General features: G+C 52.1%; 1 protein-coding gene and 1 long non-coding RNA gene across 4 annotated transcripts in view; one reads left to right on the forward strand and one right to left on the reverse strand.

Moving 5' to 3' along the window:
* Positions 1 to 12,644, reverse strand: part of RBPMS (RNA binding protein, mRNA processing factor) — a 167,445-nt gene that overhangs the window by 4,401 nt on the left and 150,400 nt on the right. The window contains exon 7 of one of the 3 annotated variants that reach the window (XR_004899959.1): positions 5,388 to 5,491. The exons of 1 other annotated variant lie outside the window; for it this stretch is intronic. The gene's annotated coding sequence lies outside the window, so the exon portion shown is untranslated. Of the gene's footprint in view, positions 1 to 5,387; positions 5,492 to 12,644 lie in introns of those variants that run through there. One more of the 3 variants, XM_036011656.1, reaches the window with a different exon arrangement.
* Positions 928 to 5,623, forward strand: LOC118497434. The gene is made up of 2 exons (XR_004899963.1): positions 928 to 1,377; positions 3,210 to 5,623. It is a non-coding gene; the product is annotated as an uncharacterized LOC118497434 (long non-coding RNA).

Here is a 12,644-nt window from a genome sequence, read left to right on the forward strand (position 1 = left end):
AGAACTCAGTTACAACTTACCACTAAGAAACCCAAACAGTCCAATTAAAAAATGGCAAAGGACCTGAATACACTTCTCCAAAGAAGCCATGTGGATAGCTAATAGATATATGCAAAGATGCTCAATATCATTAATCATTGGAGAATTAATTGCAAATGAAAACCACAGTGAGATACTACCTCACACCTGTTAAAATGGCTCTCATCATCCAATCAGCAAACAAGTGCGGGGGAGGATGTGGAGGAAAGGGAACCCTCGAGCACTGTTGGTGGGAATGCAGACTGGTGCAGCCACTGTGGAAAACAATATGAGGTTCCTTAAAAAAATGAAAACTAAAACTACCCTACGACCCAGGAATTGCATGTACAGGTATTTGAAGTAATGTAAAACACTAAACTAATCTGAAAAGAGATGCACCCTATGTTCATTACAGCATTATTTTAATTAGCCAAGATATGGAAGCAGTCTAAGATCCCATCAATAGATAAATGCACAGAGAGAGGTGCTGCGTACACACAGTGTAAAACTACGCAGCCACAAAGAAGGAAATCTTACCATTTGTGACAACATGGGTGAGCCTCGAGAGTATTGTGCTGAGTGAAATACGAGAAACACAAATACCATGTGATTTCACTTACATGTGGAATTTAAAGAAAACTCCACAAACACAGATACAGAGAACAAATTGATAGCTGCTGGGGTGGGGTGGCGGTCGGTTGGTGAAGGGGTTAAGTACAAACTGGCAGTCACCGAACAGTCCTGGGAATGTAAAGTAGTACAGCACAGGGAAGAGAGTCACTGGTATTGTAATAACTATGGTGTCAGATGGGTACTAGACTAGGGGTGGGCAAAGGTAGGTTTACAGTTTACATGGAAAACAATTCAGTAAGTCGATAATACAAGAAAGACACAAATGTAAACCTACCTTTTCCCATCCCTATATCTACACCTGAAACTAACATAGTGATGTGTATCAACTGTCACTGAAAATAAAAATTACAGCAAAGTTTTTAATCTCATGTACACGAGAAAACATCCGAAGAATGCCGTCAACACAGTACACTGCAGACAGAGTGTTGGCTGTTTACCCGCATGCTAGTGCGACTCACTGCCCAGCATCATGAGAAAGGACTGTGCCACGTATTGCTAGTGTAGGAAAAGACCAATATTCAAAATCTGAAGTAAGGTTTTTACAGAATGTGTATCACTTTTATGCCATCATAAAGTCCACCACCATAAAGCAGGGGCCATCTGTACTTATGATTTTCCCTCCAGAGTTTCTCTAACATTCAGTTTTACAAAGAAGTTCCTCCTCCATCCAGCTCCCAATAAACATGGGGCAGCATATGACAATGATTTTAAATAAGAGTGGTTTAAGTTCAGAGACTTCCAGACAAGATGGAGGCGTAGGTAGACACACTGTGCCTCCTTGCACAACCAAAAGGACAACAGCAAATTTAAAACCAGAACTGACAGAAAAGCAAACTGTATGGAAGTCCGACAGCCAAGTAGTTAAAAAAGAAACATTCATCCAGACCAGTAGGAGGGGTGGAGACAGGCAGCCAGGCAAAGAGGACTCAGGGTGACGCAGTGGCTGGCAGAGTGAGTGGTCCCACATTCGCAGGCAGAAAAACCGGGAGGAACAACTGGGGAGCGAGACAGACTTACAACCCAGGGCTCCAGCGCAGGGAAATAGAGCCTCAAACCCCTGACTAAAAACACCTGTTGAGGTTGAGCTGGTGGGAGAAACTCCCAGCCTCACAGGAGAGCTTGTTGGAGAGACCCATGGGGTTCTAGAATGTACATAAACCCTCCCACCTGGAATCAGCACCAGAGGGGCCCAATTTGCTGGTGGGTAGCAGTGAAGTGGCTGAAAACTGGCAGAGAGCAGAGCAAGCGCCACTGTTCCCTCTCAGGCCCTCCCCCACATACAGTGCCACAAGGCAGTGATGTGATTGCCCCACCCTGGTGAACACCTAAGACTCTGCCCCTTTCTATGTAACAGGTACACCAAGACAGAAAAACAAAGGGGGGCAAATGAAAGAATAGTTCAAAGCTCCAGAAAAAATACAACTAAGTGATGAAAAGAGACAGCCAACCTATCAGATACACAGTTCAAACACTGGGAATCAGGATGCTCCAGGAACTCACTGGGTACTTCAACAGCATAAAAAAGATCCAGGCAGCAATGAAGGCTGCATTATGTGAAATAAAGAAAAATCTATAGGGAACCCACAGTGATGGGAAGGAAAGAAACATTTTACTGGAACAGAACGAAGAAACAAGAATTCAAAAAAAAATGAGAGGCTTAGGAACCTCCAGGACATCTTTAAATGTTCCAATATCCGAATCACAGGGGTGCCAGAAGGATAAGAGGAAGAGCAAGAAATTGAAAACTTACTTGAAAACATAATGACGGAGAACTTCCCCAACCTGGCAAAGGAAACAGACTTCCAGGAAGCTCAGAGACTCCCAAAGAGGAACACACCAAGGCACATCATAATTACATTAGCCAAGATTAAAGATAAGGAGAGTCTTAAAAGCAGCAAGAGAAAAGGAGACAGTCATCTACAAAGGAGTTCTTATAAGACTATCAGCTGATTTCTCAAAAGAAACCTTACAGGAAAGAAGGGGCTAGAAAGAGGTATTCGAAGTCATGAAAGGCAAGGGCCTACATCCAAGATTACTCTACCCAGCAAAGCTTTCATTTATAATAGAAGGGCAGCTAAAGTGCTTCCTAGATTAAGGTCAAGTTAAAGGAGTTCATCATCACCCAGCCTTTATTATATGAAAGGTTAAAGGGACTTATCTAGGAAAAAGGTTAAAAATATGAACAGTAAAATGACAACAAACTCACACCTATTAACTGAACCTAAAACAAAACAGAAACTAAGCAAACAATTAGAACAGGAACAGAACCAAGAAATGGAGATCACATGGAGGGTTATCAGCAGGGCAGTGGGAGGGATAGAGAGGGGGAAAAGGTACGGAGAGTAAGTAGCATAGATGTAGGTAGAAAACAGGGGAGGTTAAGAATAGTATAGGAAATGGAAAAGCCAAAGAACTTACATGTACAACCCATGGACATGAACTAACGGGGGGGAATGTGGGCAGGAGGGGGTGTGCGGGGCAGAGAGGAATAAAGGGGGGGAAATGGGACAACTGTAATAGCATAATTAATTTTAAAAAATTAAAAATGAGTGGTTTAGTTTCCATTTTATACCTGTGAGATTGTTTTTTTTTTAAACCAAATGTAATAAAAAGTCTAGTTAACATTTTAAAAGGTTCACAATCTCTAGAGGAACAGCCCGCATAGTTAGAAATTCCTTCCTGATTCTAGAGGCGCTCCCCTGCCACAGCAGCCCGCAAGCTGCCCAGCCCTGACGCCAGAAACCCACCGCGCACAGCCCAGGCCTAGCTCCACTCTCCAAGGGCAGGCCTTCAGCACTGTCCTCTTGCTTCAGCTTTGGCAAGAGGCAAGCTTCCACCAAACTCGTTCTTGGAGGCCCTGGGTGGCCCAGGAACAGGTGAGTGCTCCTCAAACCTGGCTAGTGCTGAAGGTACCCGCCCTGCCTTCAGGCGTATCTGCAGCCTGACCCTCAGCTGCTCACCCAGGAGCAAGCCCCAGTTCTCCCGGTTGCGTCCCCAGGCCCTCCTGTTCTCAGCATAAAGTCACCATGTGCTCCCGCTGCTGCTTCCGGACTGGGCTCACCTGTACAGGACCCGAATTACTGATGTTTGCGTCCACTTACTGCACTTAGAAGTCACCGTTCTAACCTGTTTCCAAAAACACTGTATGGGTGGCTTTTAACTGGTCTTCAAGTTTCCACAGAGAAGGGGGAAAAACAGTATCTTGCCTTTTAAAAAAGCTTTACTAAGTGATAGTATCAGTAAGAATATCATGGCATCATTATTAAGAACTCCGACAAAAGGAAAACCTGATAGATAGGCAGCTGTGGAATTAGTGGGCTACTAACACCACTGCCCAAGTGCCGTGGAAAACCGTTAACGCGCTGGTAAGTTTGGTTAGCGTGAGAAACAGATGTCGGGGGGGAAGAAGACCCCAAGTGCAGGTTGCTGGCTTCCCGTCCAGGCCAGGGGGGCGGGCTGCGGAGCCCGGCACAAACCGAGTGCGTGTGCTTCTGGACGGGCACGGAATGTTACTGTTCTCAAGACGAAGCTACTCAAGCAAGCACCTCCGTCCTTAGCAGGAACCTTGCCCGTCTGCTGACTCATCTTTTCTTGAGGCCCCTCTCATAGGGATGAAATTTGTCACCTTATTTGGGCTGAGACATAACCACTGTCAGCTGCCCCTGGCACTCCTGCTGTTCTGGGCCACGCTCTCCCGAGAGACCGGAAACCCCTGAGCGTGCTGCCCGACAGGCAGGCCACCTCTTGGGAATGCTGTGTTATTGCTTTAAAACTACACTCCCTGCTAGAAATAGATGAGCTGAGAAGTGGCACCTGGCATTGACTGAAAACACAGACAAGTCACCAGAAGGATCACCCGCTAGTAAAGCCCAGCATCTGGAGGAATTCCGTGAGAACCCTGCATCATTCAGTCCCACCCAAGGACAGTCACTCCGCAGTCCAGTCTCGGACCTTGACCGTCTCCCATCTCTAACAGGTTGCTTCTGGACCAGTGGTTCACGGCAAACATGTCTGGGTTGTTGAACCAACTTCAGTTCTTGCCCTGACAACCCTTTCATGCTGGTACCTGTATGATCAGTCACCGCCTCTCAGGTGACGAAGGACAGAATGGGCAAGTGTATGGTTCAGTTTTTGAACAAATCACCTCTCAAAGAGCCTCCCAGAGTGAACTAAGTTCTAGAACCAAACTATATTTGGTATTTCTAAAGAGGCTCATAAAAATGTCCTTGGGTCATCAAGGAAGAGCTGCACTGCCTTCAGTACAATTGGAATAGTAGGTCAGGGGGTTGGAATAGTAGGTCGGGGGAATATACACACCACATTTGCAAAAGGTTCCCACCACAGTGCTTACATTCCTTAGGTGGGGCATCTCATCCACTGATGCTACAGGACGAGCAGATGTTGATGGCCCAGCCTAGGACGGCTGTGGTGACAACCAGGTATGGGGGTTCCACGCTTTCAGAGTTTGCACAACTCTGGGTTGCTATCCCGGGACGGCCTTCCCTGTGCAGGCTGTGGTTGGAGGAGGTAATGAAGAACCATCCCCTACCCTGAGCACTCCACACCAGCATGTCCCAACGTAGAGCACCTACTGGGAGAGGTGTATCCCCCAGACTGCTGAGCCCCACCCCCTGGGGCCTGAGTTTCCCAGGTGATGCTGGGTGGTGGTCCTGACCCCACCCCAGGGCACACTGCTTCTCTGGAGGGCCTGTTCAGCCTCTGGCTTTGGAACTCACCGGCATGCTCCAGTTTTGTGGAACAGCTCCAGAACAGTAGCCACCAGTGAAGGTTGCATTAATACCCACAAGACAGATTGCAGCCACCATCACACACCTGGAACCTGGGGTGGAAAGAGATCGCCAGTTAATTAAACCCATTAGCAGTGTGCAACAGTCTCCACGCCCAGCCTGGCCTGCAGCTGGGGTTCCCTGGGCCTTTAAGACCAGCCTCTTCTGAGTCAAATGCAAAGGGACCATGTCTGCTATTGAGCTGAGCACAAGCGCCACTTGAGAATGAATTTGTGTCCGTGGCATGAAAAGCTCACAGCCAGGACAGCCAGCTTAGGATGCGCTGGGACAAATGAGGGGAGGCTCTCCAGCCAGTGGACTGTAACAACCAGAACCCCCCCACCGCCGCCCCCCCCCCCCCCCCCCCCCCCGTCACAGAGGCGTGAGGAAAGGGCATCCGGAAAACCATCTCAGGGGACGTCTGCACACGTTCGAGAGTATGAAGATGGAAACTGCCCGGGGGCAGAGCGGCAGCACCAGCTGCAGCCCTTCCCAGGGGCTGGGTCCTTAGGACTGAGCACAGCCCTGCTGAGAAAGGCACAGCACCAGGGGTCCCAAAGGGAAGGGAGCCCAAGACCTAACCAGTCCAGCGGCTTCACAGACCAGAGGAACACCTGGGCAGCCCACGGCCACAAAACCAGGTCTCTGGGAGATCCCTGTGGTATCAGGGGCACCTTGGAGCTCAACTGTACTCCAAGCACCCACTGGAAGACAAAGAACCCGAAAGGAAACATTTGTGAGCATATGCGCCTGTTCCCCAGGGCCTGAGAATTTTGCAATAGGAGGGTGCAGAGACCCAGCAAACAGTAAGGTTTGTAGTACCCCCCCTGCAGGCAGGGCTGGCTGGGAGCCAGCAGGCATTCATGAGGCTCCCTGGTGTTGAAGGAAGCCCACCAGCCGGCACTGGAATCCAAGGGCTGCCCTATTCCCCGCTAGCAGTTCTCACTCCAGCTCTGGCCGGCACCGCTCTTCTTGCAGACAGGCTGTCCGTGCAAGGCGGGGGGCTCTGTGAGCGGGAGCGCACGACGTACTGCGGCTGGCCCTCGGGATTCCCCATAAGGTCTCACCAGTCTTCCAGCACGGGAAGCTGGCCCTCCAGAAGGAGGCCTCGTGGCACTCGGGGTTCAGCCGAAACCCGCCTCTGGGATTCTGCGTGAGGCTGAAGGAAAATCGCCTTCCTGGGGCAGCTCTCAGAATTAAGGGGAAAAAAGTCTTCCCCACAATTTCACTATAACAACATTAAAGGTGAATCGATGCGACTCTGGTCTCCTAGTTACAGTAGGGTTATTTCAGGACAGGAAAATACTCATCTTCACAATCAAAACTGACTAACGTACCCAACTTCTCTCATCCTTTCTAAACTTGCCAAGACCGGGGGCGGGGGGGGGGGGGGGCAGGAGCAGGACGGCAGGGGAGGGAGCACCCCCAAGCAGCAGCAGACGGGGGGGCCTTCCTGGGGCTGCCAGACCATGGCTGCATCTGTAGGATGCCTGCTCTTTAAGCTAGGCTGAAGTGTCCTCTCAGTTTGACCTCAGATTGATAAATTAAAGAGTCCAGGAACCCTAGCTGTCACCAGGTCCTGGACTACAGGGTTTCACTACCTAGTTGCGCCCTGCCCACTTTTTACATCAATGACATGTGCCCATACACCTGCGCCCAGCTGGTGGGCAGAGGGGCCACACAGGCCAGGCCTGTCCTCCAGAGGCACTGGGAGATTACTCCCCAAAGAGTGTACAACACAGGAGGGAAGTCTGGACGTGTTCACGTTTAGCTTTACAGAGAGCACGTGGGCCTTCTGAACCCCGCCCCCCCCCCCCCCCCCCCCGTCAGCCTAGGGGGACGGGATGGAAGTGCAGGGTCGGGGTCCAGGCTGCTGCAGGTGGCCCTGACCTGCGACTGTTCTCCAGCCCCCGCTGGGACTGGACGCCTGGACTTAGCACATGGCTGCCCTCACTAAACTCTTCCTAGGGCCCAGGCAACCTCCTGGTGCACGTATAGACTCTCAGGGGTCTCAGAGACCTCCCAGCGAGACTCACAGAAAACAGAACATGGGCGACAGTGGTGAGATCACAGCTCTGACGGCACTAGGCTGTCGTAACAGTCTTGGTGTGGGCTGAGCTCATGCACGCATGCGTGGCTGGTAGGTGGCTTTTGTGTTATGAAGCCAGGAGGACTCGGTCGTGGCTGGAAGGGGCACCCACCAGCTACTGGCAAGGGGCAGGTTCTCGGGCCTGTCCCTCCTTTGTAAGCCACATGGGAAGTTTTAACAGACCCCAGGGCTCCGGGGAACCAGAACCAGGCTCCTCACGGGGAAAAGGGAGAAACCTCTCGGGGAAGGGCCGGTCAGCACGCAGGGCTACGCTGCCGGGCTGCCCGGGCGCACTGGTCTCTGCCAACACGCCGTGAGGCCTCACCTAACGTAAGCCCGCTGTCCCTCAAGCCTGTTGACTCTGATTTAGCTGAGGGTGAGCAAGCAGAAGAGGGTTAGTGAAATTCCTCTCTCAACTTGAATAAAGGGAGGTCTGTTCTGATAAGGAACCCCACATAAATCTGGGAGAACTTCGGGTCTCTGTTCGAGGGGTGTCAGTCGGACCTCGACTCCTCTGTCCCACCGGGTAAAACGAATGCCTGCCAGCCCACATCTCCCCGCTGCCCTTGCTTTGCCCGCACGCTCCCCGTGACAGTCGGCCCCACGAAGGCAAGGGTATTGTCTGCTGTGGCCGTTTCTTCGTCAGCACCCACACCAGTGCCTTACACACTGTGGACGTTCGGTGAGTGTGTGTGTGTCAGGGAGAAGGGGAATGGCAGACCAGTGCTGACTTCCACCTCGTCTCTGGGCGCGCTGCCTCGTGGGAGCATGGTGCCCGGTCTCTCCTAGGGGGCAGGCGGGGTGACTGCAGGAGCCACGGCCCCGTCTGGGCCTGCGTGAAGACTCAGTGCCCGTCCTGCTCCGTGCCGCTGCACGCTGTGCTCTGACACACATCGAGCACCCGGACTCCTCTGATGACGGCTCCGTCCCCAAGGCCCCGGGCTCACAGGCGGAGCCTAGGCCATGCCACCCAAAACCAAACAGCTTCAGGTTCTGGCCTTATCTCTTGCCGTGTCCTGCTCTAATTTGGTGAGGCTGTTATTGCTATAATTTCTATGCTTTGGTTGTGGTCCACGGCCCGGGAATTTTCATGAGTTCTTGAAGAACCCCTCCCACATCCACCCCAACGCCTAACCCCGCCCCTCCTGCCACTACATTTGGATGGCCAGAAAGGAAAGCTGTGGAGCTCCCATTCCCTGTGAGAAGTGACTAAAAACTTCCTCACGCCTTCCTGCCCTCGGCACACCTGGGAGTTGGCCATTTTCCATCGCTAGCGTGTATTCTGTCTGGTGTTCTCTGCCACAAGGCTGGATCATAGCAAAACTCTAGTGATGGGCAGACACAGCTTGTGGTCTGACTAAGCACCATCCATCAAGGAAGATAAGGAACAAATTAAAACACCCCTAACCCCCACCCTCTGACTGTGCACCTTGCGTGCTCGCACTGGCCAGCTCTCGCACCCCACGCCGACTCCGGAGCTCCCCTCTCGGCAGGCTCACCGGGACCTTCCCTCTCACGTGTGTCCGTGACTCTCGCCTACTGGAATTTAAGCCCTTTTGGGGCACAGGCTTGGCTTTGCACATTTTAATGTCTAGCACGTCGTAGACACATAATACATGTTTGTTTAAAGAACAGAGAGCTTATTTGCTTTTATAGCCACTGATTACCCTTCAGAAATAGGAAGTCAAAGAGGGTCAATTAAAAAACCCTTGAAGCACCTCTGGGAAAAGCAGGCCCAGGACCACTGAGGGTTTGGAAGGATGGCATCCTTACGGCCACGTGTCAGAAGTCACCCCTGCTCTTGTCTTCTGTTCTGGTGCCACCTTTGCACGGGGGAGGCGGCTCCCTCCGACGGCAGGAAGGCCACATGGGCCATTGGGGCCACTGGTGGCACTCACCCTCCCTTCATTTGGCCTGAGATACTTGTGAGGTTCTACGTGTGGTTTCATCCGCACCACTGCTTTGAACTCTCACGTACATTCCCCTCAGACTGCACAGCCCGGATAATGAGCTCGCTTGGAAGGGGTCCAGAGCCTGGAGGGCCCGAGACCCCACACCGAACCGGTCTAACCTCAGGTGGGACGAGAGCCTGGAGTCCACGCCAACTGCAGCGGGAATGAGCACAATCGCCTGTCCATCCTCCTTCCTAACCAGGTCCTGTCCTTCACACGCTCCAGACCCCACGAGAGGACTCTGGCCCCGAGCCGGCAGTGCCTCCCCAGGAGACGTTGCATCTCTGTGCAGACCCCACAGCCTTACACGGGCCCGTGCTTCCAAAGAGGGGGGGGCCGCCGCCGCTAGGCGTCTGGTAGATGGGCCAGTGGGGAAGGACGATCTGGAAAAACTTAGGTGAGCCTGCTGTAAGCGTGGAGAAGGGTCTTTTTGGCTGGAACCTGTGCAGCCGCTTAAAGATCATGTCCTCCCTTTGGCCCATACACATTTAAAATAAAGTCCTTCTGCAGGGCCTGTGCCACCACAGTGCTTTGCCAACCGAAATCGCCAACTTTGAAGGTAAACTCTCATCCACTGTCCTATGGTGCCTGTCACTGCCGACACTGTCCCCAATCAGCTCAACACCACCCTTCCCAGGCTCCGAGCCTCACCCGCTCCTCAGGCCGCTCTGCGCCCTCCACGGGCCGCTCGTCATCTCCCGACCCCTCATGTCTGCTGAACCTCAAGGTTTTGTCCCACCGACTCTTCTCCTGACTTCGTCACTTCCTCAACCACCAGCGCACCCTGAACGCAAACCTGTACTTCAACACACGCGCATGAACTCTTCCCTGAGCTTCAGCATTTCGAGTTATCTTGTCCTAGACACCGCCAGGTGAGTCTTTACCGGCCGTGGAAAATGGGGAGAGAAACACGCTGTCAGAGAGGTACACGTGAACAGTGCCTCCTGGAACTGTGAACACGACACCCTGGACCGGAGGTTCGCACGTGGTGAAGTGATTGAGGCTTTTCTGCAGCAAGGGCTGAGGACACGTAACGTAAACTGTAAAATCAGTGATGGGCACACGGATGAGGAGCATGGACTCAGAAAACCCTCGACCTAGCGGACCAGCAAATATACTGCAACACTTAAAAGAGGTGCTTTCGGGGGGAGAGTTTCCCCTCAGCAGTGAACTTTTAGATTTCACAAAATAGTAAAATATTTTAAAGAATACTTTAGGGATCTACCATGGACTGCTGACTTTATTTTCCTAAGAAAGGGCATTTAAAATATAATTGCAGGGGACTAAATAGTAATGGGAAAAAATACAATAAAGATTAAAGAAAAAAATAAACATAAAGTGCAACTGCAACGCACTAACTACCATTTCCTCTAAAACGGGCACTTGAACACACACACACAGAAGAACGTAACTTCAGAGTAAGGGACAAACCCAGGTGACTTTAAGGAAAGAGGACACTACGTCGTCTTGACTTCCCACATCATCACGGATCAGTGAAAAGTATCACAGATGACTCACAGGTCCAAGGATACACACACACACACACACACACACACACTCACACACGGGTGGGCAAAGTAGGTTACCGGTGTGAGTACAAGAAACAGAGTTTATTCCTGCATTATCATTGATTATTCGGTTACTTTCCATACGAACTGTACACCTCCTAGCAAATGGTGCGGGTTTTGGTTAAGAGGTTAGGGTACAGTTTCCCAAAGTGCACCCTATGTAAAACATCAGTTTCCCACAATTCAGTAAAAAAGAGGGTTCCCTGGCCTCAAGTGTGAGAATGACTGCATCCTCGAGTTCTCCATCTTAAAGATGCACAATGCTCACACTGTTACAAAGGTTCTGAACATCTTCTGGTGCAGAAATTGGTTTGACCCCGACACTGGGAGCAGTTACGAGTTGGTCTCCACCTGCGACGGTCCCTGAGGACTCGGGCTTCGGCCACGTGGGGCAATCTGCTGGGCTGGGAACAGCAGGCACAATTCTAAGGTGTTGAAGTTGGTGTTTTAAAGCAGAAATGGCGCCCCAACTTACTGATTTTCACCGCCAGAGACAGAACCCCGATTGGTCGGGGTACGGGGCCCACTGACCGAGCACGCTGCCAACTCTGTCGTGGGGCTTCTGCCGCGCTCCCGCTGGTGAGGCCCTTCCTGCAGAACCGAGGGGCCTTCTCTCTGCGCCAGGACCGACGCGCTCCCAAGTGCCCCCACTGACGGTAGGAAGAGCTCCAGCGGTCACCTAGGAACTTGCACTGAAGGCGACCTGACCCACCGACCGAGACCTGAGGCCAACAGGGCAACCTGCCTGTGGAAAACAGAGCCCGGACCTCTGCGAAAACCCACGTGGCACGCCCCTCCCTGCCCGCTCACGGACGGGCGCTGCCCCGGGGCAGGCCGGCCCCGCGCTGCCGTTTCTCCAGCGTTTCCTCCCTGTTTTGTGAGGAAGGGGAGAGACCACAAGAAGGTAGACCCTGCCATTTAAAGGGGTTACTTTAGGGCAGACTCCCCAAATTCACACTTCAAAGAAATGGTGCTTAGTACTTAACAAAAAGGCAGTCCAGATACTGAACTAAAAAGGCACTCGGAATTTTCATAGAAATTCTACATTTGCAGGGAAAACATTCATCTGAATGTTCTCTGAAGCAAGGTTAGGCCTACAATAAAATGGCACGAGGTCGCCGATTCAGGACCTCGTCGCCCTCAGGATGAGACACTTTCAGGAAGGCGGTTCCTGCTGGAACAGCCACGCTGGCTGCCCTCAGGGCAGACGCTGGGCATTTCAGAAAGCTCAGCGCATGCGCACCCACAGGGGCCGGGACTGTCTGCTCCAGACCCGACCTCTGCTGACCCACGAGCCAGACCCAGGCCGGGACAGGGCCGCTTCCCATAAACCCCTGCAGAGCCTGTGGAACGCAGCCCCCCAGGGCCCCACAGCCTGCTGGGTCCTGGATCAGGCCCCTGTGAGTACACGAGGCGCCTCCCCTTTACTCGGGGCGGTCGCACCAGCACCATCGTCCATTCTGCCCTGTTCCGTGTCATCCTTTAGTGCCCACCACCTTTAGGTGGCGCACAGGAGATCCATGATCTTCTTGCCACCACCTAAGGAGAGCCTCCCACGTAAGTCCCTTTGACAAACTCCTGATGCAGTGCCGACGTT

Source organism: Phyllostomus discolor, chromosome 11 (assembly GCF_004126475.2).
Source record: "Phyllostomus discolor isolate MPI-MPIP mPhyDis1 chromosome 11, mPhyDis1.pri.v3, whole genome shotgun sequence".
NCBI classification, from domain to species: Eukaryota; Metazoa; Chordata; class Mammalia; order Chiroptera; family Phyllostomidae; genus Phyllostomus; species Phyllostomus discolor.